At 43.0% G+C, this 26,410-nt stretch overlaps 1 protein-coding gene across 2 annotated transcripts in view; it reads right to left on the bottom strand.

The window, feature by feature from the left end:
• The window catches only part of ELOVL6 (ELOVL fatty acid elongase 6), a 118,650-nt gene that overhangs the window by 43,894 nt on the left and 48,346 nt on the right, over positions 1-26,410 (bottom strand). The window lies entirely within an intron of this gene.

The raw sequence follows: 26,410 nt of genomic DNA, 5'->3' as shown, positions 1-26,410 counted from the left end.
ATGCAGCCTCTTTATGAAATGAGATAGCCACATATTCCCTTATCTGAGTGCCCAGCTGTGAGTCCCGGCTCCCCTATTCCATTCCAGTTTCCTGCCGAAGAGTACTCTAAGAAACAGCGGATGCTGGCTCCACTACTTGTGTTCCTGTCACCTGCCTGGAAAACCCAGTCTGAATTCCAAACTCCTGGGTTTGGTCTCGCTGTCGAAGTCACTTGGAGAATGAACCAGCCGATGGAAGATCTTTCTTTTTCTCTCTCTCTCTGCTTTCAGAAAATAATTATAAGAAAAATGTGTATCACATAACACAGTCCACTTTTTTCCAAGAAAAGTCTTTAAGTCATATTTGTAAGGATATTGATTTTTTTTTTAAACAAGAGAGTACTTACTAAAGCAGCACAAATACTAAAATTGGAACAATAAAACAGGGAGAAAAAACTGTAAGAACAACTAGAAAATCACACCCCTGCTGAGAGGGCTGAATCCTCCAGGACCTATGTCTTGCGGCAGACTGCTCCTCTTCCACCCAGTGTAAGCCATGCTTCTCCCCTTGCTGCTCAGTGGATGGTAGAATGTTCTGCAAGGTCTCTGGCATAACACAGATAGCTCCAGATGTCTACAAGGACATACAAAGCTTCCGTACCTTAGGATTTTAAAATATAGGAAAAGTGTGGAGGGTACAAATATATAAGTCTGTAAACAAGAAATGTAGGCATCAAGTCACTAAAGATAAGGTCTTCACATTTTAAATAGTAGATAATGATCTTAGTTGCTTCTTTAAATATAAATGTCGTTAATGCTTTATAGAGTGAATAAAAGGCTTATCAGGCTGCAGGAACTTGTACCAGCTGGATGGTCCTTCCTGCCTCACCTTGTCACTTCCACCAGTCTCTGAAGACAGCCCCTGCTGGCTTCTAAGTCAAGCTGATTACCCTCCTCCTTCCTTTATCACCAGCATGCTTCCTGTACACACACCTCATATAGCAGTTAAGGCCATTTTCTTTAAGATTTATTAATTTTACTTGGAACGTCAGAGTTACAGAGAGAAAGGGAGTCACACCTTCCTTCCATCTTCTGCACCGGAATGGCTGCAACAGTCAGAGCTGGGCCAGTTTGAAGCTGGGAGCCAGGAGCTTCTTCCAGGTCTCCCAAGTGGGAGCAGGAGCTAAAGAGCCATATTTTGCATCCCCCCAGGCCATAAGTAGGGAGCTGGACTGGAAGTGGAGGAGCTGAAACTTGAATTGGTACTTATATGGGATGACGGTGCTGGCAGGCAGAGAACTAGCCCGCTAAGCCACTGCACCAAGCCTAGCACTTGATGTGTTTTTGTTTTACATGTAAGTTAACAGGTCTGCCTTTCACCCCACTTTGAATGCTGGGGGCCTTCTACTACAGTATTGGCCTTAATACATTCCCCCACATATGAAAGAATGACATTTTGGATAATGAAAAGATGCTATGTTATGGATATACCTTAAGGAAAAAGAATACTAGGGGATGAAATAAAACAACTGATATTCAAGCCATCCAGGAATCTATACTTTAAACTCACTTGAGTTTCATAGTTTTTCTCCTACTCAGGAATGGAAAGAATCCTACACATTCACTTATGCACAATTCCTCTAGCCCCATTCCTTTAACCCTCTCTTTGGATATATGATAATCCAGGCCACTCCTGGATTAGCCCAAGCATCTAGCCTTCCTCAGCAAGGCTGGCGAAATGCCACCCAATTGCTTCACTTCTTACTGGCTAGCACCCAAGAATTACTCTCCTAATGGAATTGTTTGTGTAAAATAAGCAAAAGAGGGATTAAGCATTTATGGGGTGAACTGGCGCTGGGACAATATCGCCTTTCCCGACACCTGACCTTGCCCTGTGAACAGAATCTGTTATTCACCAACAAACTTGCAGACAGATTTCATGAAGGGCCAACCTTAAGCTGAAGTCAACACCATGCCTAAGACAACATCATAATATTTTGATTCTCAATAAGACATGTTTGCCTTAATCAGGATCATAGAAACAAAGAGATATCAGTTGGTATCTATCTATTGATAAGCAAATGGAAAGTGACAAGCATGCCAGGCATGGGTGACTACTATGACAAAGGTAGGCGTCTATATTGCTAGTGGAAAGTAAAATGACAACAGTCTGGCAGGATTTATCAAGAAATTTCAGAGTCACACGTTTGACCTTAGTCTACCTACCAGGATTCTGTCAGCAGAGCAGTTCTAACCATGGTAAAGTCAAGATAATGACTGCAGTACAACAAGGCTGGGTGTGTGATATGCTACACCAAAGCCACTCTGGGTGTGGGATATGCTACACTAAAGCCACTCTACTGATTGTGCAGATTGGGAACAGCCAGGGAAGGAAAAGATGTGATGTGACTGCAAATTGGAGGAATACCTCCATTCTACCCTCCTCTTTAAAACAGTTGCAATTGTTGAGGGGTAGGATTCTGTATGCTGTTTTCTATGACTTCTTTTTATATCTTTAAGATCTTTCTGTTAGCATATAACAAAAAATGAACATGTGATATAATAATTATAAACACTGATGCTTTACATAAAAATGTACAAAATTTGGGCCAGCATTGCAGTGCAGTGCTTAAGCCAGCACTTGGGATGCAAGTATTTGGTATCCAGGTGACTGGGGTTGAGTTCCATCTCCTTGCCCAACCCAGCTTCCTCTAACGTGCACTCTGATCAGCAGCAGGGGATGGCTCCCTGCCCCACTCCTGGGAAACTTGGGTTGTGTTCACTCTACTTACAAAGAAGAGAAGAAAAACTTCTTAAAAATTCACTTATCATGAAAGTCAGACTTACAGAGACAGAAGGAGAGACAAGGAGAGAAAGAACCCTTCCATCTGCTGGTTCACTCCCAGGTGGCTGTAATGACCAAGATAGGTGAGGCCAGGAGCTTCATTTGGATCTCCCACATGAGTGGCAGGGACCCAAACACTGGAACCATCTTCCATTGCTCTTATCAGGCCATTAGCAGAGAGCCAGATGAGCAGTACAGCAGCTGGGACTCTAACCAGTGCCCACGTGGGATGCTGCTGTCACAGGCAGTGGTTTGATCTGGTACACCACAATGCTGGTCCCAAGGGGAAAAAAATGTACCAAATGTTAACCAACACATGGAACATTCTGGTAGTGGTTACATGAATATTGTGAAATTATACAAATTTTGTTCCGTATACTCATGTGCACATCTTGCTGGAGGATATGCTGGCAGACACCTGCCCACACCTTTGCTGGCATGACAAAGGCATGAGTTTGAATCACAGCTGCTGAGTATTAACCTTCAACCTCCATTTCTTCACTGAACAAATCACCTATCAAGACTGAAATTAATGTTCAATACATGACAGTTGATGATATTGCTTGTTATCAGAAAAAAAATCATCAAAACACAATCAAGGGGCAGCCATTTGACACAACAGTTAATTCAGCATGAGATGCCTGCATCCCATAGTGCAGTGCCCGACTACTCCACCTAACATATAGCTTCCTGTTAATGGACATCCTGGGAGATGCAGATGATGGCTCAAGTACTTGGGCACCTGCCATTCACATGGAAGAGCTGGATGGAGTTCTGACTTCGGCCTGACCCAGCCCTAACTGTTGTGATCTAGAAGATGGAAGTTTCTATCAAACAAAATGAGAATAAAGAAATAAAACGTGAATGCATGCCAAATCAAACTCCCCAGATCTTCATGCTGAAGGCCTTTCAAATCATGTCTAGCCATTCCAAAGGAACAAATGAAATCAGAATTCCTGTGAATTTGATATAGAATTTTCATGAATTCATGGGTTTAAAAAGCAATGATAAGGGCCCAGCAGCACGGCCTAAAGTCCTCGTCTTGAACACGCCGGGATCCCATATGGGAGGCGGTTCTAATCCTGGCTGCTCCACTTCCCATCCAGCTCCCTGCTTATGGCCTCGGAAAGCAGTAGAGGACAGCCCAAGGCTTTGGGACCCTGCACCTGTGTGAGAGACCCTGAGGAAGTTCCTGGATCCTGGCTTCGGATTGGCATACCATCGGCCGTTGCGCTCACTTGGGGAGTGAATCATCGGACGGAGGATCTTCCTCTCTGTCTCTCCTCCTCTCTGTATATCTGACTTTCCAATAAATAAATAAATCTTTTTAAAAAAAAAGCAATGATAAAGGGGAACAATACAATCCAAGTTTATAGCTAGCAAGACTTTTTCTGAGAATGAGTTGTGATTTTGATTTTTGATATTTCAGTTCAAAAATGGTGAGAAATAATATCGTATAACAATAATCTGAATGCTTAATTCTTATGAAAAATATCAAACACAGGACAGAAGGCAAAGATTCTTAGGTAAAATGCATAGGTCATTCTTGAACTGAGCTGACAAGTTGCCCACCCACAGGCAGTTATACTGAGGAGTACTTAGGGCAAGCAAAGATTCTCAAACAGAAATGCTATGGGCAGATATGGGACCTATGTGTCATGGGAGAAACAAGGTCCGTTTTCTACACATTTACTGATCAGGTCACAGTACAGAAAGGAATGGCATTCAATCATTTGGCTAATTTAGACAAATGCTGTAAAAGTCAATACTAATTTACAATCATGACATTTGCACTCTGCCTATTCTCTTTTATAACTTTATTTTTAATAATCAAAAAATTACTGAAGGTCAGTTTCTGACTTAGTGTGAGTGAAGTTCAGAATGGCCATAAAGTATGTGGGTGGCTAAAGTGCTCTGTTATGAGGTCACTGGTCTGTCAGAGGTGGGGCAGAGAGATGAGCAGCGGACCTTGTTAGAAGGCTAAGGTCAGATCGAAGCCAAACTGGCAAATACAGCATCATTTCTTTGATGTCAGCAGATAATCAGAGGATATCAACCTGCAGGTTACAGTCACGGCACAATCATCAGATATTCCAAAGTAGTCACTGGCTAAGAATCTGTCCTCAATTGCACACACCTGGCACTGAATGAGGAACCATTTTCCAATTGTTTGTCCTGGAGCCCATCTTTCACTTTGGGCCTACAACAGCTGATGTTCTTAGGTAATCGGTTTTCAATCTTTGCCCTTTGTCCACAATTGCCCAGAGATCTTTACATGAAAAACAGGAACTGGGGGTGTGGGGTGGGGGTTAGAAGAGGCGGACATTGTGAAAGGGCTTCGGGAGGTTTTTGTTAGCAATCTCCACTGGGCTCCCGGTGGTGCAGAGACTGGGTCTCAGCTAAGCAGACCTTTTACTCAGCATAACCACGCAGACTGTAATGTGCAATAAGGGAAGTATCAATGTCAAAGTGATGTGTGAATGCCAAAGTATGTCTTTCACTTTGAGTCACTATGTTTCCTTTTTGTGAGCTCTTTGACTACACCAATCTGAGATGTATCTCATCGATAAAGAATTACCAAAGGTATGACACTTGCCTACCGCACATGGACTTCATGGTCGGAAATTTCTCGCAAATGTCACCAAAATAACTAACGATTCTTCTTTTTTTCTTTTCTTTTCTTTTCGTTCCTTAATCTATCTATCTATCTTTTTTCTTTCTTTCTTTCTTTCTTTCTTTCTATTAATAAATTCTCTAGGATAGACCAACTGAATGTCATAATTTATGTCCCAGATTCACTGATATGTAACATGGCATATATTCATAGAAAACCTGTACCTTATGTCTAGTCTCCAAAACTGATCTAAATAAAGTTCATTTTGAGATGACAGCTATACACAGAAAAAAAGGAACAGTCACACATATTTTCCAACCCTAGCAAGCTCTCTTCACTCCCCCACAAATACATTTTCTTTGCAAAGACTAAGAAATGAAATGAAACGAAAGGAAGGACAGGGTGGTTTGTTTTTGTTACTCTAGCATTTTGAGTCTTAAAATGATTTGAAGGGCTCATTCACCAAGTACTAACCAAGCACCTACAGAGAACCCAAGCACTGTTCTAGACAAAAAAAGTTATCAGTGAATAAACAGGCCAAAATGTCAGCATTTTTGCAGTTTGCAAGCCTACAGACAAGAAGACATGATATGTTAGAAGGTCACAAATCAGTATGATGTAAACAAGAAAAAAGCAAAGTAGCCACAAGAAAAAAAATGAGATTAAAAGTGAGAATCTGATTCTAATTTCAGATAGGGTGGAATACTGCAAAAGAGAAGCTGGGCAAAGACTGGAAAGAAGAGAGAGAATGAGTCACTCGGGGAAATGTGCAAGGTAGAGAGTGAGGGCAAGAACAATCTCCAAAGTTAACATCACCAGACTCGGCCCACTTTGTCTTAGGAAAATTCCATACTCGGAGGTTACTTCTCAACAAGACAGTTGGACTTTCTATAAATATCTTAAATCTGTTCCATTGGTAAACTGCTTTTAGGTGCAAGTTGCGAAAGTATAACGATTTCTGGTAAGTTTGAGGGAATATGCATTTTACTCTTCTTGTGAGTGGCAGGGGCATGCAGGCCACAGACACGCTTTAGTATGCATTACTCTAACTGCACACATTAAGAAGCAAAACCTTACGGTGCTATGCAAATCAGAAATTTGGAAGGGAAAGGCAAATGAAAGTGAGTAGAACATGACTTTCACCTGAAACAATGAATCAAATGATTTTCTTTTAAATAATATCGTTACAAAGTGAGAGGCAAATAAATAAAAATTAATCCTAGCAAATGTGTTTATACTTTTAATAATTAAGCTTTTTATTGAGGCTTATGTGAGTTGAAAGTTTTGTTTTCAACCAAGTAATAAGATTTTATAAAATATATATATATCTTAATCTACCTTATGAAGATATCATTACATAGAAACATAAGCATTTCAAAGTAAGATACAGTTGTTGTTTAAAACACCCCAAGACTTTCCAAAGAAAATAGCAACTTTCTGCACTTCCATGCATGTTATAAAAATATTTTTCTTATCATTATCAGAGAACCCAAAGACATTACACTGTGTAAATGAAAGACCATGTCCATATGAATATGTAAAGGATGGACAAAATGATTTTTCTTTATTTACTAAAAACAGTCCTAAGATAGCTGGCTTATGGGTGAAATTTTTATTTTCTATGTGTTTAAATGATTATAAATTTAACAAGAGGATACAAAAATGTTTATTGCCTTTCAAAACAAAAGCAATGCAATTCATTTTAATTACAGTGTGGGAAGGGAGAGAGTGGGAGTTGAGCATTAGAGAATGAGAGTAAAGAATTTGACTTTGGTCTTGGTCTTACACAGAAATACAGATCCTGGTCTAAGCAGGGATGGGGAAAGAGGCAATCCAAAACAGATGCCAAAGCCTGGAGTTTGCAGAACAATGAATGGCCTTTCTGTCCTCGGGGTGTGCATTTAAGGACCCTCGTGGAGGCCTGAAAGCAGATAGCACCAGAGAATTTTGTATTGACCATGTGTTCACTGACATACATACCCATGATCAATGGTTAGTTTACAAATGAGATGCAACAGATGAACAAAATAACCAATAACAAATAAAACAATACACTGTGATAAAATTGCCAGCATCACCCCTCTTGTGCTTTGGGGCCATTCTACAGCAAGATAAGGATTACATAAGCACTGTGACACTGCAACTATCAATCTGATAACCTCGAGGGTCAACAGCGCAGGTAGTCTATATGGTATATATGAGCTGTTGATTTAATTCTGGGATAGGACAAAGAGGAATAAAAGTTTCACCATGCTACTGAGAACCATGCGCAAGTTCAAACTTAGGAATTGTTTGTTTCTGGAATTTTCCACCTAATATCCAGAGACTAACTCTGGATAAATGAAACCTCAGAAAGTGCAACCATGAAAAAGGGGCATGGAGAGTCCACTCTACTGAAAAATTGATAGTTCAATTTGGTTTCCCATGGTGACTTTCAGGAATTCTCTCAAGGAGGTACACATGCGAAAACGCCAGTTTCCTCTAAATATCTAACTTGTTCTCTGGTGCTGCAGTGGATTTGAGAGAATATGGAGGTGCTGTCTTCCACAACACCTGCACGCATGTTCATTTTGTTTAGATGAAGTGTTTTGACAAGATCTTCTCAGAGGCTCTCAAAATGGTCCACAAAACACCTGCGGTCACAACCTCCTTGGGTACTGGTGAAGACTGCAGATTACCTCCTCCAAAACCTAGAAGAATAACCTAAACATCTGTGCTGAGAGGTCCCAGATTAAAGACTGCAGCTTGAGCCTCTATTTCAAGATCATTTTTATGGCTTAAAAACAAACTTGGGGGCCCGGCACGGTGGCGCAGTGGTTAAGGTCCTCGCCTTGCACTCCCGGGATCCCATATGGGGGCCAGTTCTATCCCGGTGGCCCCGCTTCCCTTCCAGCTCCCTGTCTGTGGCCCGGGAAAGCAGTCGAGGACAGCCCAGGCTTTGGGACCCTGCACCCGCGTGGGAGACCTGGAAGAGGCTCCTGGCTTCGGATTGGCATAGTATCGGCCGTTGCGCTCACTTGGGGAGTGAATCATTGGATGGAAGATCTTCCTTTCTGTCTCTCCTCTCTGTATATCCAACTTTCCAATAAAAATAAAATAAATCTTTCAAAAAAAATAAAAAACAAACTTGGATTTATCTGCAGGGAAGAGACAGAGAGAGAGAGAGAGAGACCTGCATTGCTGGCTCACTCCCCAAGGTTCCCAACAGCCCTAGCAAAAGCTAGATAGGAGTCTGGAATTCAACAGGGCCCCAAGTATTTGGGCCATCACTTGCTGCCACCCCTTCCCCCAGGGACACCAGCAGGAAGCTGGAATGGGAAGCAGAGGCAGGACTCAAATCCAGACATTGTGATATGGGAATGTAGGAACCCAAGGGACATCTTCATCACAGACTGGACCCCAACACAAACACGAGGTCATCGTGAAAACATAGCTTCACACAAGCTCAAACCCCGCTAATTATATCCTACTATCCGATAAAAATTCTGGTAAATAGATGTAAGAAAATCAATGTATTGATTTTTTTTTTTTTAGGAAAAGGCAAAAGATTTATTTGATGTGAAGAGAAACCAGAGTATACATGAACTCTTTTTTAAGACTAAGGCAAATAATAGGCAGTCGTTGCTTTATGCATGAACAAACAACAAAGACACTGTCATTGCTACTACATCATGCCTGGAAGGTCAGCCTACAACTCACTAAGCTCCTAGATCTTGTCTTGTGTGAGAATCTAACAAAAACATCCACATGAAGCTCCTTACCCTGTATAAAGAGATAACTGTAGCCTGGGAAGAACATATCTGTCTCCTCACAGGTAAAGGGTTTTAGCAGGTGAAAGATTTAGTGTTTCAGAAATTGCTTTCATCGTTTATTGTAACGACGGACATCAAACATATTTATTTTCTCCTCACAAAAATTTTCAAACCCATGATATATGGTTCAAAGTTCTGCTGAATTACTATTATTTACAAGAATTGGATCTTGAGCTGAGAGAAGAGACTTCTGATTCATTCAGGCTTTCGAGTTACTCAGCAAATGTATGAGGATACTCCAAAAGGAGAACTACTCCAAAAACAGAACTAAAAGCTTTTTTTTTCGTACAGTTTTGAAATCCATGCTTAGCTTTTCCCTAACATGGATTTTTATGAATGTTTAAGATGCCCTCATGTCCATGATTTTCAAAAATTTCCCACATGAAAATAAACTTACTCATTTTGCTAACCACAAAGTTATTCAACTACCCTTGTATGTAATAAGCGTTAACTATGAGCTGGACATTAAGTAGGTTAACAAAATTGATCTATTCCCTGCCTCCCAAGATTCTGAGGTCTTTGGGGGGAAAATACCGATGAAAAGGAAGGGAATAGAAAAGGAAATGGAGAAGCCCTTTTGCATCCTAGAAGCCTTAGGATAAACATTCAGAGACCAGGAGCCGAAGCCTGGTGGTGAATGAAAGAGAGGGAAAAGCATTGCATGAACAGCCAGACGCAGGAAAGAAAGGACACACTCAAATACCAAGGATCAACTAACTGGAGGGCTTGATTTTTTTTTTTTTTGATTGTACAAGTAAGAGGAAGCTATTGGGATGAAGGCCCAAGCAGCCAAGTGGAAGTAGGATCCCAAGGGCTCTTTTAGAACATGCTAGAGGGGGGGAGGAAGATGGCCGACGTAGGAGGAAGGCTGTGAGTGAGCGTCTAGTGAGAGAGGGATAGAACGCTACAGAAGCAGCAAAGAGGAACAGCAGGGAACCGCAGGGAGAGGTCCGTGAAGCTCCCTGGGACAGTGGGGAGCCAAAAAGATCCACACAACTCGGAAGAACAACGAGAACGGAGCAGGGCAAAGGCAGAGAAACCGACATCCCACGCCAGACCTGCTGAGTCACTTTTGAAAACGGCCTGACGGGAGACGCGGCCAGCTCGGAGGCGGGGAGATCAGGGGGATCGTCCCCGGCGGGAGGCCCTCAACAGCGGCGGAGGCAGACTGCAGCGGCCGGACGTTTGGTGGGGGGGGGGGGGTTGACGTGGCAGCCTTCGCATTCCTCGACCCCTGCTGAGGTTACAGCCTCTGAGATCGCGGGGCAGGCAGCCTGAAACTGTCGGGTCTTGGCCTTGGGAACTACGCTCAGTGGTGTTGGTGGCTGAAGGGGCCCTGGGAAGGCGCCTCGGTTGTTCTTGCGCTGAGGGGGCCAGTGCGGCTCGGTGCGCAGAGACAGCTGGCAAGGGTCTGGAGTCCCCCACACCCTGCCTGGTGGAGGACCGGGAGGACTCTGAACGCTGCACCGAGCGGACTGGGCGGCCCCGCCTGCAGCAGCCGCCTCCGCAGCGCAGGTGTCAGGTGTCAGGAGACCTCTGAGATTTGGGAAGTGTAGCGCTGTGTGTCCCTGACACGCAGGTACCACTCCCATAGAGTGAACTGCTCACTCCTCGCCTACCATCCCGCAGTTCTGAGTGTGGGCGACCCACCAGGAGAGCTCTGAAAACTCCAGCACCATACTCACACGGTGCGAACCTGCCGTGAAGTCATTATAACAGGGCGCCTGGGCCACTCCTCCGCTAAGGGCCTGTGTGGGGGAGCCACACGGGAGCAGGGGCTCTGAACACCCACACACCACGAGGGGTGGATTCACTGCACAAGAGCCACGCCTGGAAAGTGCCTCACCCACAGTCCCGTGTGTGGGAGATGCACCAGGTGGGCTCTGAAAGACCCTGCAGTCCCTGACACGGAGAACGCAGGGAGAAAGCACATAAAACCTTCTAAGCCCTGTGGATTCCCGTGCAGGGGGCACACCCAGAGAGCGCCTCCATCCCTCCACGCCCTGGGGTGTCACACCTGTAGAAGAGGTGCCCAGAGTGTGCCTGGAATCCACTGGGCCCCCAAGGTGGTGCTCTACAGCCCCGGGCCCTGAGAACGCACCAACGGTGCCTTGAAAACTACCACGCCTGGCAACACCACGCCTGCAGGCTCCAATCTCTACAGGAAAGCACCTGACGGCCCCTCAACACACGGGTCCATTTGCCCCACCAGAATACACCAACGCAATGGGAAAAACCACCAGAAAGAGTTGTGCTCCAGATGAAAGAGCCAGCACCCCACCAAACAAGGGCCAAAAGCCATTATCAATATCGACGATACGAGATGAAGACATGGACGTGTTACCAGCAAAGGAATTGATGAAAATAATGCTAAAATTTCTCAGAGACGTGGACACAAAGCTGGAAGACTTCCAGAACCGCATAATCACCGAAATACAACAAATCAAAACCAAACTGGATGCCCAAGATAATAAGATTGAAAGCCTCATCAACAGAATAAATGCGGCAGAGGAAAGGATCTCTGACACAGAAGACACACAAAATGAAGGTGCCCAGCGAATTAAACAGCTGGAGACAAACCTCAGCAAAACTAATAAAATGATGCAAGAGATGAAAGATTACCTTAGAAAATTGAATATTCGGATCATCGGCCTCCCCGAGGGAGTAGAAAGAGAATCTGGGATGCAAGCAGTGCTTGATGAAATTATACAGGAAAACTTCCAAAACACTTGGAACACGAATCCACCCCGCATACAGGATGGACAGAGAACTCCCAACAGATATGATCCAAAGAGATCTTCACCCAGACACACGGTGCTCAAGTTCTACTCCAATGAAGACAAAGAAGGAATCCTGAGACAAGTACGAAGTAGAGAAAAGATCACATACAGGGGAAAACCCATCAGAATCACTGCTGACTTCTCCGAAGAGACCCTACAAGCAAGGAGAGAATGGACAAAGATCTTCCAAGTCCTGAAACAAAACAACTGTCAACCAAAAATAATCTACCCAGCAAAGATCTCATTTGTATATGAGAACGAAATCAGATACTTCAATAGCAAAGAAAAACTAGAAGAATATGTCTACACAAAACCAGCTCTGCAAAGTCTCCTTAGAAATGCGCTAGTCCCGGACAAAAAGGAGGCAAATCACAAACAAAGTTGGCAAATAAGAAGGTCTCCAAACTAAAGGCCACACGAACAAGACAATTACATAGGCAACAACACACACACAACACAATCACATGGCAGGGCAAAATTGCAACCTCTCAATTTTAACTCTCAACACAAATGGTCTAAATTCACCAATCAAAAGACAGAGATTAATAGAATGGATCATCAAACAAGACCTAACCATCTGTTGCCTACAAGAAACGCATCTAACCAGAAAGGATGCAAAGAAACTGAAAGTGAAGGGATGGAAAAAGATATTTCACGCCAATAGACGAGAAAAAAAAGCTGGGGTAGCTATCCTAATTTCAGACGAGATAGATTTCATTCTAACTAACATCAAAAGAGACAGGGAAGGCCATTTTATACTGGTGAAAGGAAAGATCCATCAAGAAGCAATCACCATCATTAATGTTTATGCACCGAATCTTAATGCACCTACTTACGTAAAGCGATTACTTACAGACTTAAGGGAAGACATAGACACCCGCACAATTCTTGTAGGCGATCTCAACACACCTCTAACAACAATGGACCGGTCTACGAAACAAAAACTCAACAAAGAAACAACAGAGCTCACACAAACAATAGAACAACTGGACTTAGTAGACATATATAGAACTTTTTATCCTAAGGCCACAGACTATACCTTCTTCTCAGCGGTGCATGGCACCTTCTCCAGAATCGACCACATGATAGGACATAAAGCGAATCTAAACAACTTCCAAAACATTAGTATCATACCATGTACCCTCTCAGACCACCATGGGATGAAACTGGAAATCAACAACTCAAAACTCCCCAGGAAGTATAGGCACTCTTGGAAATTGAACAATATGCTATTAAACGAACAATGGGTCAGAGAAGAAATTAAAGATGAGATCAAAAAATTTATGGAAACCAATGAAAACTCTGATACAACATTCCAAAACTTGTGGGACACTGCCAAAGCAGTGCTACGAGGTAGATTCATCGCAATCGGAGCGCATGTCAAGGCCCAAGAAAGACGCCAAATACAGGAACTAACCTCACACCTCCAGGATCTGGAAAAACAGCAGCAGAAGAGTCCCACGCACAATAGGAAACAAGAAATCATCAAAACAAGGGAGGAGATAAACCAAATAGAAATCAAAAAAACTATACATAAAATCAACAAATCAAAAAGTTGGTTTTTTGAGAAAATAAACAAAATAGACACTCCACTGGCCCGATTGACCAAAAAAAAACAAGAGAAAGTGAGAATCAATAGCATTAAAGATGAAAAAGGCAACATAACAACAGACACTGCAATCATTAAGAAAATAATTAGAAATTACTACAAAGAACTGTACTCCCACAAATTTGAGGACCACCAAGAAATAGAAAAGTTCTTGGACTCCCACCACCTACCAAAACTCAGTCCGGAGGCAACTGCAGAATTAAATAAACCCATAACCGAGGTAGAGATTGAAACAGTCATCAAGGATCTCCCAACGAAAAAAAGCCCAGGCCCAGACGGCTTCACTACAGAATTCTACAAAACATTCCGAACAGAACTAACCCCAATCCTCTACAAGCTCTTCAAAACAATAGAGGAGGAAGCAACCCTCCCAAACTCATTCTATGAAGCCAACATCACCTTAATCCCAAAACCAGACAGAGAACCATCAGAGAAGGAAAACTACAGACCTATTTCTCTGATGAACATTGATGCTAAAATTCTCAACAAAATCCTAGCCAATAGAATTCAAAAAATCATCAGACAGATCATTCATCCGGATCAAGTAGGATTCATCCCTGGAATGCAGGGATGGTTCAATATTCGGAAATCCATAAATGTTATAAACCATATCCAAAAACTGCAAAACAAGAACCACATAATAGTTTCAATAGATGCAGAAAAAGCCTTCGACAAAATCCAACACCTCTTCATGCTAAAAACTCTAGCCAAAGTAGGCATAGACGGGAAAATCCACAACATAATCAAAGCAATTTATGAAAAACCCAACGCCAGTATCATACTGAATGGAGAAAAGCTAGAACCCTTCCCACTGCGATCTGGAACAAGACAAGGGTGCCCGCTATCACCACTGCTATTCAACATAGTCCTAGAGGTACTTGCAGAGGCCATAAGACAAGAAAAAGAAATCAAAGGCATACGTATAGGAAACGAAGAAGTCAAGCTTTCACTATATGCAGATGACATAATCCTATACATAGAAAAACCAGGAGACTCAATACAGAAACTGCTAGAACTTATACGAGAGTTTGGCAGAGTGGCGGGGTACAAAATTAACGAACGAAAATCAACAGCCATAGTGTACGCAAATAACACCAAGATGGAAGAAAATCTAACCAACAGGATACCATTCAAAATAGCTGAGAGAAGTATGAAGTATTTGGGAATAAATCTAACCAAAAGCGTAGGAGACCTATTCGAAGAAAACTACAAACTATTTAAAAAGGAAATTGAACAAAACCTCAAAAGATGGAACAACATCCCGTGCTCCTGGATAGGCAAAATCAATATCATTAAAATGTCTATACTGCCACAAGCAATATACATTTTCAATGCAATTCCAATCAAATTGCCCAAAACATTCTTCACGGAACTGGATACAATGATTCAAAAGTTCATCTGGAAACACAAAAAACCACGAATAGCTAGAACCATCCTGAAAAATAAGAAGTTAGCAGGGGGAATCACAATCCCGGACCTCTGGACATACTATAGAGCAGTGGTTATCAAAACAGCCTGGTACTGGCACAAAGACAGAAAGGAAGATCAATGGAATAGAATAGAAGCTCCAAAAGGGAACCCACACAAATACAACCAATTAATCTTTGACAAAAAGACCAATGACAACTCAAGCAAGTGGGAAGGCCTCTTTAGTAAATGTTGTTGGGACAACTGGCTGATAGCCTGTAGAAACAAAAAGATAGACCCACATCTATCACCATACACCAAGATCCAATCTACATGGATAAAAGACCTAAACCTACATCCAGAAACCTTCAAACTCTTGCAAGAAAATGTAGGAAATACCCTGCAAGACCTAGGAGTAGGTCCCAACTTTCTAAGAAGGACACCAAAAGCAATAGCAGTTGAGAACAGAATAAACAAATGGGACCTCATCAAACTAAGAAGCTTCTGTACAGCAAGGGAAACAATCAACAAAGTAAAAAAGCAACCCACAGAGTGGGAGAAGATCTTTGCACACGATATAGGCGATAGGGGGCTAATTTCCAGGATATACAAAGAACTTCAAAACAACCAAAAAACCAAAACGAACAAGCCACTCAAGAAATGGGCACGGGAAATGGGCAAACATTTCACAAAGGAACAAATCCAAATGGCAAACAAACATATGAAAAAATGTTCCAGCTCCCTAGCAATAAGGGAAATCCAAATTAAAACATCGATGAGGTACCACCTAACACCAGCAAGATTGGCCCACATAAACAAGAACACCAACGACGCCTGCTGGCGAGGATGCGGGGAAAAGGGAACCCTACTCCACTGCTGGTGGAGCTGCAAATTGGTACAGCCTCTATGGAAATCAGTCTGGAGAACACTCAAACAACTCAAAATCTGCATACCATATGACCCAGCAATAGCACTCCTAGGAATATATCCAAAACACCTGTTTTACGACAAACCAACATGCATCCCTATGTTCATTGCAGCACAATCAGTAATTGCAAAAACATGGAAGCAACCAAAATGCCCATCAGCAGAAGATTGGATAAGAAAGCTTTGGTTCATCTACTCCATGGAATACTACTCAGCTATTAAAAAAAACAAAATGCAGTTCTTTGTGGCTAAATGGGCACAACTGGAAACTATAATGCTAAGGGAAATGAGTGAATCCCAAAAGATTAGATACCACATGTTTGCCTTGATTTAACGTGTAATTTTTGTTTGGTTGTTTGTTATTTTTTGAACCTGTCATTGATACTGTCTCAACCCAGATGTCTCGAAGAATGGAACTTGCATTATTTTTAACATATTGTTTACCCAATACTATGTCAATTAATTCCATAATGTTGTATAATGATACTGAGGCCTTGTTGGGGCTTTTAACTGACCGGATCTTTACTCTGTTAGACCTATCTTCAGACCATAGAAGGTCTCCCCAAGAGGCCACTGAACTTATCTGGACAATAGGACACGGAACTTTATGCTAGGCATGTGTTTGCAAGCAATGAATCTCAACTGAACTTGATCTATGGTTATGCAACAAGGTGGAGGAATCCACCATGGGGGGAGGGGTGTGGGAGGGGTGGGGGGAATCCCCAGCGCCTATGGAGCTGTACTACATAATACAATGTAAGCAACAATAATAATAAAAAAAAAAAAAGAGAAAAAAAAAAAAGAACATGCTAGAGGTGTCTTTTGAATTCTAGGAGCAATGGGTTCAGTGGAGGTTCCAATGAATGCTGCCAAGTGCTCGGATTTGGATGAAATGAAAGCTGGAGCATGTGCAAGTCTTACAGGAGTGGCACAGTGTTTAGATAACAGCAGGGCCTGGAGATGAGGATAAGGCAGGGACTGTAGGCAGCATGGGTCCAGAAAGTGCCTGAGTGCACATTCCCAGCTGGAGACTCAAGTCATAGCGTCTAGTCAAATGCACTGCACACACGGTCTGTGGGTTTCATTGGTACCCTCTGCCAAGAGTTTCACTCAGTTATCTGTCAGCACAGGACAGAGAGCGAAGTGTAAGATTTTACATGGTTTGACGGTTATCATGTTCTCAAATTTAAAATCATACACCTTCCACCATGTGCCAACTCCCAGGGTGCAGTAATGTCAGTTTCAGAACTGAAGAGAACAGTCATCTATGTTCCCAACCAACAAGACCAAACTTGAACTGCAACGTCCTCAGCTCAGTGGGAACAGTTTTTGAAAGGTTAAGAGAGGATATGATGGGGATATTTAAGTGTGTGACGAAGTTACCAAAACAGAACAGTCAAAACTGAAATAAAACGTTGCCAAAGCATGGGTTGATCTTGTTTCATGCAACAGATCCATGCCCAGGAAAATGATGCATACGTGTTTTAAATTAAATTATAGTTCCCATCAAAGAAGAACGTAACAATTGTTGGAATCCTCCAGTGAAACGCATTCATACTGGATTGTTCTTTCATGAACTACAAGGGCAGGATTGTCCCTAGTGTCACTTCCCACAACAGTAAGTGAAGCACCATCATGAGCTGGCCTTGGGTTGGCACATTCATTTCACTAGATTGGATCTCTCTGAGCTATGCAGGTGTGACTGAACCTGCCCTCTCCCCAGCTCCTTCCCAGCTCTCATCCACCCACTTGGGAGGAGTCCTAGGAAGCACTCAAGGCACGGATAGTATCTGTAGCAATGGGCAGGTGCAACTCTTGGGAGGGCTTTTGAAGATGCATTGACTTGGCTGTTGTGTCCCTGCGAAGGGGGAACCTTGGGATTTCTCTCTGTTTTTTAGTTGTGAATAGAATCATCTCGTCACCATGAGGCTGCACAAACACTTGAGCAAAAAGGCTCGCAGAAGAAACTAGCTGGCTTCCTGCTAGCATCACTGAGCCAGCTGTCTTTGCAACTTTGACTGTGTATTTTGGTCTTCGATAGCGTGACATATCCCCACACATGAGGAAAACTCTTGCTACTTTTCTGTTATTGCCAGCTCAACACAACCATGCCCTGAATTTCTGTTAAAACTTCCTTAACTATAAGGTGCTGATTTGGTTGCCACTGACAGCGTGTGGAATTCTGTAGTGATTTTAGTGGATGAGAAGCTTCAGAACTTACACACAGGCACAGAGATACTTGTACAGCCTGCTCGTACTCTGTTACCCCAGACAGCAGGAAAACAGAGACAACGAACTCTCCACACACCTTCGGTGCATTTTGCCTATCATAATTCCCTTTTAGTTGAGCTTGGCTGGCCAAATATTAAAAATGAGTCAGCCCAGGACACTAAAACAGAACATGTTCAGTAGCCCAGGGAAATGTAATTCCTCAGGAAAAGAGAGGGACAAAATATTCTGTGGACAATTTTAGGCAAGTTAAAGCAACACAAGGATAATAAATGGACATAATAATAAACAGCATACAACCCCAACCAGAGTCAGCCCTCAACCACCTGGCCCTACATCGCTTAGCTCACTTTCAGCAAAACATGCTATGAGTGCTACAAGTTACAACAGCTGCACTCATTCAGAGATACAACCTGTCTGTCAAGCTTCAAGACTTTCAGACTAGTTTTATATGCATATGACTATCAATCATTTTAGAACCTCAAAGACGGTAAATACATATCTGTGCATGAGCACACATATAAATAAATATACAAGGAAGCATGCACTCTAGTTCAAGGAGAGGGCATGTAAGTTTAGCACAGTATAAAGAGATTTCTAAGCTCCAGCTACACTGGTTGGTTGGTAGAACTTTTTAAGGGTAAGGAAGACTCCTAACTCATCAGTGTACGACCTACACCTTAGACATTGATTTAACAATAACAAAGTACTTCTCAAAATCATCTGCCACAGCAGTGCTCCAGCCCTACAAAACCCCCAGGTTCTTTGCAATATGATTTTAATTTGCATTTAAAAAAATAGTTCCAGACAAGGTATTCAATAGCAGAGGTGCCCCCAGGAGAACTAGAAAACATTCTAGGGATTACCTGAATCTCAAATCATGTGAATTATTTTTTGAAATGTGAACTGTTCAGAGTTTGTTTACATGCATGAAAACTGGCCACAAGGTTTCCAAACCCCCAGCTCATTTTACGACAGGCAAATTTTTCTCCATAAACTGCCTCTTTTATAAACACGTTGAGTATTTTTACAATTATCAGTAACAAATCCAATCTAATATAGTGCATGTGAATAAAGCAACACAATCAAAGGCTCCAGGTGAGTTACTCCTTTTTCAAACAATTTTAAAAATATATTCATAAGAATGAGGGCTGGCCTGGTTGACATCCCATACAGTCACTGGTTTGTATCCCAGATGCTTCACTTCCCATCCAGCTTGCTGCTGGTGGCCTGTGTAAGCTTGGCCCCTGCACCCATGTGGGAGACCCAGAAGAAGCCCTTGGCTCCTGGTTTTGGACAGACCCAGCTCTGGTTGTAGCGGTCATTTGGGGAGTGAACCAGTAGATGGAAGATTTCCCTCTGTTTCTTCCCAGCTCCCCCCTCTCTCTCTGGAATTCTTTCCAGTAAAATGCACAATTTTTTTTTTAAATTAAAAATTATAAAGTATAATATATTCATAAAAATTATCTAGAGAGTTGTTTAAAAAAAAACACCAGGGGGCAGGTGTTTGGTCTAGCAGTTACACTCCTCACTTGGGCTTGTCCTCCAGCTCCTGTTCCTGATTTCAGCTTCCTGCCAATAAATGCAGGCCCTGTGAGACAGTGGTGATGGTTCTACTTAACTGGCTTCCCACCACACAAGCAGAAGGCCTGGACTTGGCAGACAGCTTTGCCCTGGCTCCAGGCCAAGCCAGGTCCTGGCCCCTGTAGGCCTTTGAAGAGTGAAGCAGTAGATAGGAGGGCTTTCTTTCTGAAGTAAATACATAGATAATAATAATAAAAGTAGCAAGTAAATCAGCACTTGGGGACCATGCTTTGAGAAACATGAAGTCTAAATCTTCCTGGCTGCTGAGGACACAAGTGCTGATTGCTGAGTGTGACAGGAAAACAAAAAATGTCTAATATAGTCCAAGTATTCAAAGAGGTGTGAGGATGGCAGAAGAGTCTAGGCTGGAGGGCAGAGAGGGCCCTGCATAACTGACCAGCCTAATGAAGCAGCAGAATCACTGGACCAGGAGAGGAAGAATTGGCTGTGGCTGGCACCATGCAGGGTGGGCATGCCAAGGTTTGAAAGACTGCAGCACCAGACTTTGAGGCTGAAGCCTTAAGATGAAATGGTAACAGGTTTGAACTTTACCCTGGAGACACAACAGGACACCGAGGGTTTTGGTAGGGGAGGAGGGGCAGAGTGGAGTACACATATTTGAAAGTCCACTAGGCAGCAGTGCCTGGAAGACAGATGCCTGTAACCTGATGGAGCAAAGAGGGCAGCTTAGGGCAACTCACCCTCCTTCCCCTGCCCGGAGAGGCCCAGGAAGCTTAGTGTAACAGGTTCCGAACGGCAGACTCTCACGTGAAAATGACTGCTTCCCAGCCCATTCAAGCCAAATGCAACAGAGAAGGAACACAGAAGCTGAACAACTGAATTAATGTGGGGAGAAAAGCCAAAGGGAAGTGATGATTCTTTGGGACTTTCAGTTTGGCTGTCTGGTGTCAGCTTGGGGGGTTGGGAAGTATGGAAGAAGTATTTAGGGGCCAGCATTGTGGTGGAAGGTGTTGCAATATCTCAGTATGACTGCATCCCACATCCAGGTGCCAGTTTAAGTCTTGGATGCTCAACTTGTCATCCAGCTTCCTGCCAATGTGCCTAGGAGGCAGTAGATGATGGCTCAGGCGCTTGGCTTCTTGGCAGCCATGTAGGAGGTCTGGCTGCTGGCTTCAGCCCAGCCCTGCTTTGGGGGTGCTAGCCAGAGAATGGACTAGCAAATGAAAGATGGAGCTCTTCCTGTGCATCTCTCTTCCTGTCATTCTGCTTTTCAAATAAATAAATAAATTCTTAAAAAAAAAAAAAAGCCATTTAAGTATTCACCAGCAGAGCCTAATGGGACTGTAGGACTCACACACAGGAAGAAATGGAGAGAATACGGAACTTAGGATTATGGGAACCAAAGATATCTTTTTGGAAATCATCCATACAGGGCTGGTGCTAATTGAAGTCAAGGACATGAATGAAGTCATCCAAAGGAATTACTCTGAAAATTAAGGTGGTGCTTGATTGGAGGGGGTGAGGAGTGGCGAGGAACATCATCATGTAAGGGGAAAAGTGGAAAAGAAACAGGTAGAGAAGCATAAGAAGACAGGCAAAAATGAAGAAGAAAGGAGTCAGATGAGAAAATGGTCAAGTATCACAAAGCAATCAAGCCAGATAATTACTAGGAAGGAGAGTGTTCCACCAGGACCCATGGGCCTAATTTGGACCTAATCAGTGTGTGAATGGTTCATTCACTTCTTCAACAAATATTTAATGAAGTCTCCTGGGTGCCCAGGGCTATGCAGATAAATCTCAGGCCTCAAGGACAGTCTCATTCCACAGGAAAGCATAGCACACGCCTAGCCTTACAAATCTTTCACTGTGTGCTGGGGCTTATTTAATATCATGTGTTAAAACACACCAAGTCCAGTGTCAGCCTTGTATGTAAAGCACCTGCCAACATTGGACTTGCTCAAGCAGGGTAAAAGGTGGAGTGACACGCTTTGGGAGGGTGAAGCTTAGGAGAGTGAGGGACCGGTGGGAGGCAGAAAGGGGGTGGTCCCTGACCTTCTCATCGATTAACCCTTTGTTTATCTAATTCCCAAATTGTTCATTGCTGAAGAGGGGGTTATTTTCTAGTATACTCTCTCAGTTGGTGAAACAAGAAAATTAAGATAGCAAAGAAAAAAAAAACAAATTCTACAAATCCTCTAAAATGCTTTTAGGCTCTGATTACAATTTATAGCTTGTCTCATAGCATTGACAATAATGTCTATTTTTTTTTTAATGCACACTAATAGAATAGCCTCTGAACACCCAAAATGACAATTATTAGAAAGTATGTTTATGCAGTTTTTAGAAAAATACAACAATGACATCCACAGCACCCTAACAGAGCAGCTGCTGTGATTGTTCCACTTAGCTATTTTTTCCAGTGTCTATTCAGTTCTATTTTACCCTCTGAGCAGCTGGCTCCAAGTGTCATTCACTTTCCTAGGATTCCTATCCCCTTTGAATGTTCATTCCTCAAGAGATATTGAAAATCTGATCTTTGAGGCTACATTAACAAAATTAGCAACAAACTGGCAATCACACCGTACCTACCTGTATCCTAATACAGAAACAGAATGGAGCTGGGAAGGGATAAAAAGGTAGAAATGGAGAAAACAGGTGTCTAGAAAGAAAACCTAAGGACAAAAATGCTATTGTGTCTTCTGGGATTGTCTAACAACTCACTTAAAAGTAGAATTACCCCCTTCCTTCCTTCTTCGTGGATGGATTCCATAGTATTAATACCAGATATCAAAGCTTAACAGGGAAATGGGCAACTTAGGGAATTCTAAGGCCAAAGAGTATAATAAAGTTAATTCCTTTGGTTTTCTAAGGAGATCGGCTGCCAGGAGAATTTCCAGCTACATGTTGAAGTTAATCAGGATAAATCTGATTTCCGCCCAGCACCAGCCATCAGTGATTTTCTGACTCAGCCTGGATTAAATCCACCCTGGTTCAACAGAAACACAGATTATGGGCTGGTTGCCTTTGAGAATCTCTGCTTCCTCTTACATTTGTAATTGTGACTGATGTTTTTGGAAGTCAAGTTGGAAAGCAGAGGTCAACCAGAAATGGAGCTGAAGAACCTAGGCGTTTTCTGCCTTTTGTGATTCTGCCTTAATGGCTTGGCTGGGGGCTGTGTGAACCTCAGGCCTGATAGTCTACGTGACACCCGGCAGGACACCTGGCAGGTCACGTAGGCAGACCACTCCTCAGGAAGGAGGTACCTTGTGTTTGATAAGATTCACAGCCCAATAGCTTATCAATTTGTACTTTTTAAAAGTTGCTTGTTTCAAACCCGCCAATAGAAGCCTACTAAGTCATGACTGCATAATCAATAGCCTGAAATGTATAAGAACTGGGGGGCTTGGGCTCTCGGGCCCCTTCCCTTGGCTTCTGGTTCGCGCTTCTTTTGTCCTCCTTGTGGATCCTTGCAGCCTCGGCTGCGGCTGCCCCTCCCCCGCCCAGCCATGCTGGGCTGGGGGAGGTCGCTGGGTTACCTAGGCTAACCTGAATAAACCACCTTTTTGCCTCAGCACCGACTTCAGACTTGATGATTATCTGGGGGTTTCAAAAAACCGGCACAACAGAGCAAACTCACTTTTGGCTACCCGGTTAAGGGTCCACTACGAAGTATTAGTATCCAGGGTTTTATACACAGTTTGGACATTATCATAGACTATTTTATTATACCAATAGCAGCTAAACTTATGCTTTGCTTAAGCCTATTTAAATGAAAAAAGGGAAAAGCAAATGGGCAGAATTAATAGATTTGTCTTATTTGCTAGTAGGATTTGTTTCGACTATATAGCAGAGCCACATGCTTGTAGGGTTTCCCGTAAATCACAAAACATTTTCACCAACATTCACACAAATTCCTCAACAACGCTCTCTGAGATAGTAATGCACACTTGAGAATTACACAATAGCCAATGGGCTCAGAACTCCTAGAGAGCCAGCATCAAGGGCTCCCCTTTCACTCATTTTTAAAATACCAAGACTGTGCACGCCTGTTTACAGCTCTCTGGCAGACCTCAACTCTACCTCTCATATTACCCCCATTACTCCCAGGAGACAAACGTACAGCCTTTCACAGACAAACAACGGGACTGACAGTGATTGCTACACTGCAGATCTGCAGCCAAAGGGAGTCTAGCTTTTTCCAGCACCCCACAGGCTCTGCTCAAGTTACTAGAGACACGCATAAAGCAATTTCTTCCCCTTATTGACCAGGTTTCTAAAGAACACAGACCCATTTTAGCAATACAACATGCTCTATAATTTACTACTTCACTAACTACCTTATGAAGGGTTCACTCACAACGTTTAATTTGTTAAAACATATCAAATAAACACCACTCTCAGAGAAGTATCTTTCTTCATGGCCTTGTGGTTTTAAAGCAAGCTAATAAATTAACTTTGTGGCACTGGTCATCTGGCTTAGCAGTTAAGGCACAGTCGAGACACTTACCCCTGGCCTCAGAGCACCTGGGTGGTTAGTCTTGGCCAAACTCTAGATTCCTGTTTCTTGCTAATGCACACCCTGGGAGCAGGTGATGGCTGAAGTAGTTGAGTCCCTGTCACCCTTGTAAACCTTTCACATAGATAAATGTAAAAAGTTAGTGAATTGTATTAATGAAGTTCTATACACTCACAAATCTACAAACACCATGGGTACTACTTATCTGCCAGACTCTATGCCAGGTGCTGGTTACAAAGTACTAACAAGGGATCCACAGAGCTTTTTCCACTACAGGAGACAACACGCTATGCACCCAGCAAGTAAAGGTAAACATATCTTAAACAACGCTGGGAGGGATAATGTTTGCAAGTGAAGATGGAGCCTCTGAGATGCAGGCTGAGCCCGGCTTTCCAGAGAGATGAAAAGTAACCAACACAACAAAAACATGCCAGGGAGAAGACACTCCCCACTGGGAACCTGAGGCCTGGTTCCTGGTAAGGAGCTGAGGAAGGGTTGCTGCATGGGTCAGACGTAAGCACATGTTGGGCTAACCTGGGGTAAGAATGGAGGAGTCCTTCCCCTGCCTCCCACCAGCTCCCTGGTGGTGACACACTCCTGGTTTGCTTTCAGGTGACTCTAATCAGTCATGATCCAAACCCATGTACTATGATCCAAACACTACCACAGATAAATGAAACTCGAATTACCACTGTGTTCACAGTATCAGGTGCACAAGTGACCATCTTTTGGATGAAAGTGTACATTAAGTTAAATAATGATAGGCATTGATATGGAATCAGAAACAGAAATTTAAAAGTTATCTCTTGGAGTAAACTCACTTTTATATTAAAAAAAAAAAATACCTGAAAGGCAGAGAGAACAAGTAAGCAAGCATGTCCTTCCATCCACTTCCTAAATTCCTGCAACAGAGACTGGGCGAGGCCAAAGCCAGGAGTCTAGAGCTAAATCTGGGTTTTCCATGTGAATGACATGACAACTACCTGATCCATCAGAGCTGTCTTCAAGGCTGTGCATGAATGGAAAACTGGATGGAAGGCCAAAGCCAGGATTCGAACCTGGTGAGCCCAGTGTAGAATACTGGCATCCCATAAGTTACAAGCACTGTGCCAAGTGTCCATACCTACTTTTAGATTTGTTTAGGGGGAAGAAAAGATGACTTTCAGCACATTTTGTTGATGTGCATTCTTGAAAAAGTAAACAGCAAAATGAATAAAACCTTGTTTTCCTTTACAAAAGCCTGGCTTCCAGAAGAAATTTCAGCTGTTTAGATTCAGCAAACTAAGAATATCAAACCCAGAAATGCTCACTGGCCCTGAGCCCAACACAGTTTTATTTCAGGGAGAACTGGATGCATTTCTTTCCACTTGGGTCTGCGCTATGTCAATGTTTTCATTTTCAGAGAGGGCAGACACGTGTAGATAGATAATCATGCTGACCCCAGGAACATTCCTTTCCTTATTTAAATCTGCTTTATCTCCATTGTGGCTCTGCCTGGTAAAGATGGCTGCTTTTTGTTTACTTGCCTGTTTTTTGAGAATAACCGTGCCCCTCATCACGCGCCACAGGATCCGGTGGGCCCTGAACTGTTTTCCCTTCCTGTCTACAGTCTGTCCTGCTTTAAAGTCATCTTGAAGGAAAAGACAACTGCTCTACAGCCAATGCTACCCTTCCCAGCAACAGTTCTTGCTTTTTTTAAGCAGAAGTGAACTCTGTCAAGAGTTTTTATTCAGGAACTTTTACCTACCTCCGTCTCTTTTCCCCTTATCAATCTTTGGCTCAGTAGATGACAATCCTTCCATACCTGAAATCCTTCTCTCCCATCATCGAATCTTTCTTCCCAGCCAAAGCATCTCAGTGCCTCCTACTTGGTGATAATCTGTTGTCAGAACCTCTGGAAGTATTTGTTGGCCCACATCCTAGCCTATGCCTGCACCTCCCTGGCAGGTGAGCCCTTGACTTCCAGCAGGTGCATCTGACTGCCTGATATTTCCCACCGCTCCCACATACAGTGACTGTTGGTGACTCTTTTAAGCCTTGGCTGCAAGAGCCAGGGCTGACTCCCGTGCTGCTTAGCTTGTTACTGCTGGTTCTGTAGGCCTGGATGCCCCACATCAATGTGGGGACAGACATGGCTGGTTAGGACC

Source organism: Ochotona curzoniae, unplaced genomic scaffold, assembly GCF_017591425.1.
Source record: "Ochotona curzoniae isolate NIBS_2020 unplaced genomic scaffold, NIBS_Ocur_1.0 scaffold_4506, whole genome shotgun sequence".
In the NCBI taxonomy this organism is placed as follows: domain Eukaryota; kingdom Metazoa; phylum Chordata; class Mammalia; order Lagomorpha; family Ochotonidae; genus Ochotona; species Ochotona curzoniae.
This window is presented reverse-complemented; position numbering and strand designations above follow the sequence as displayed.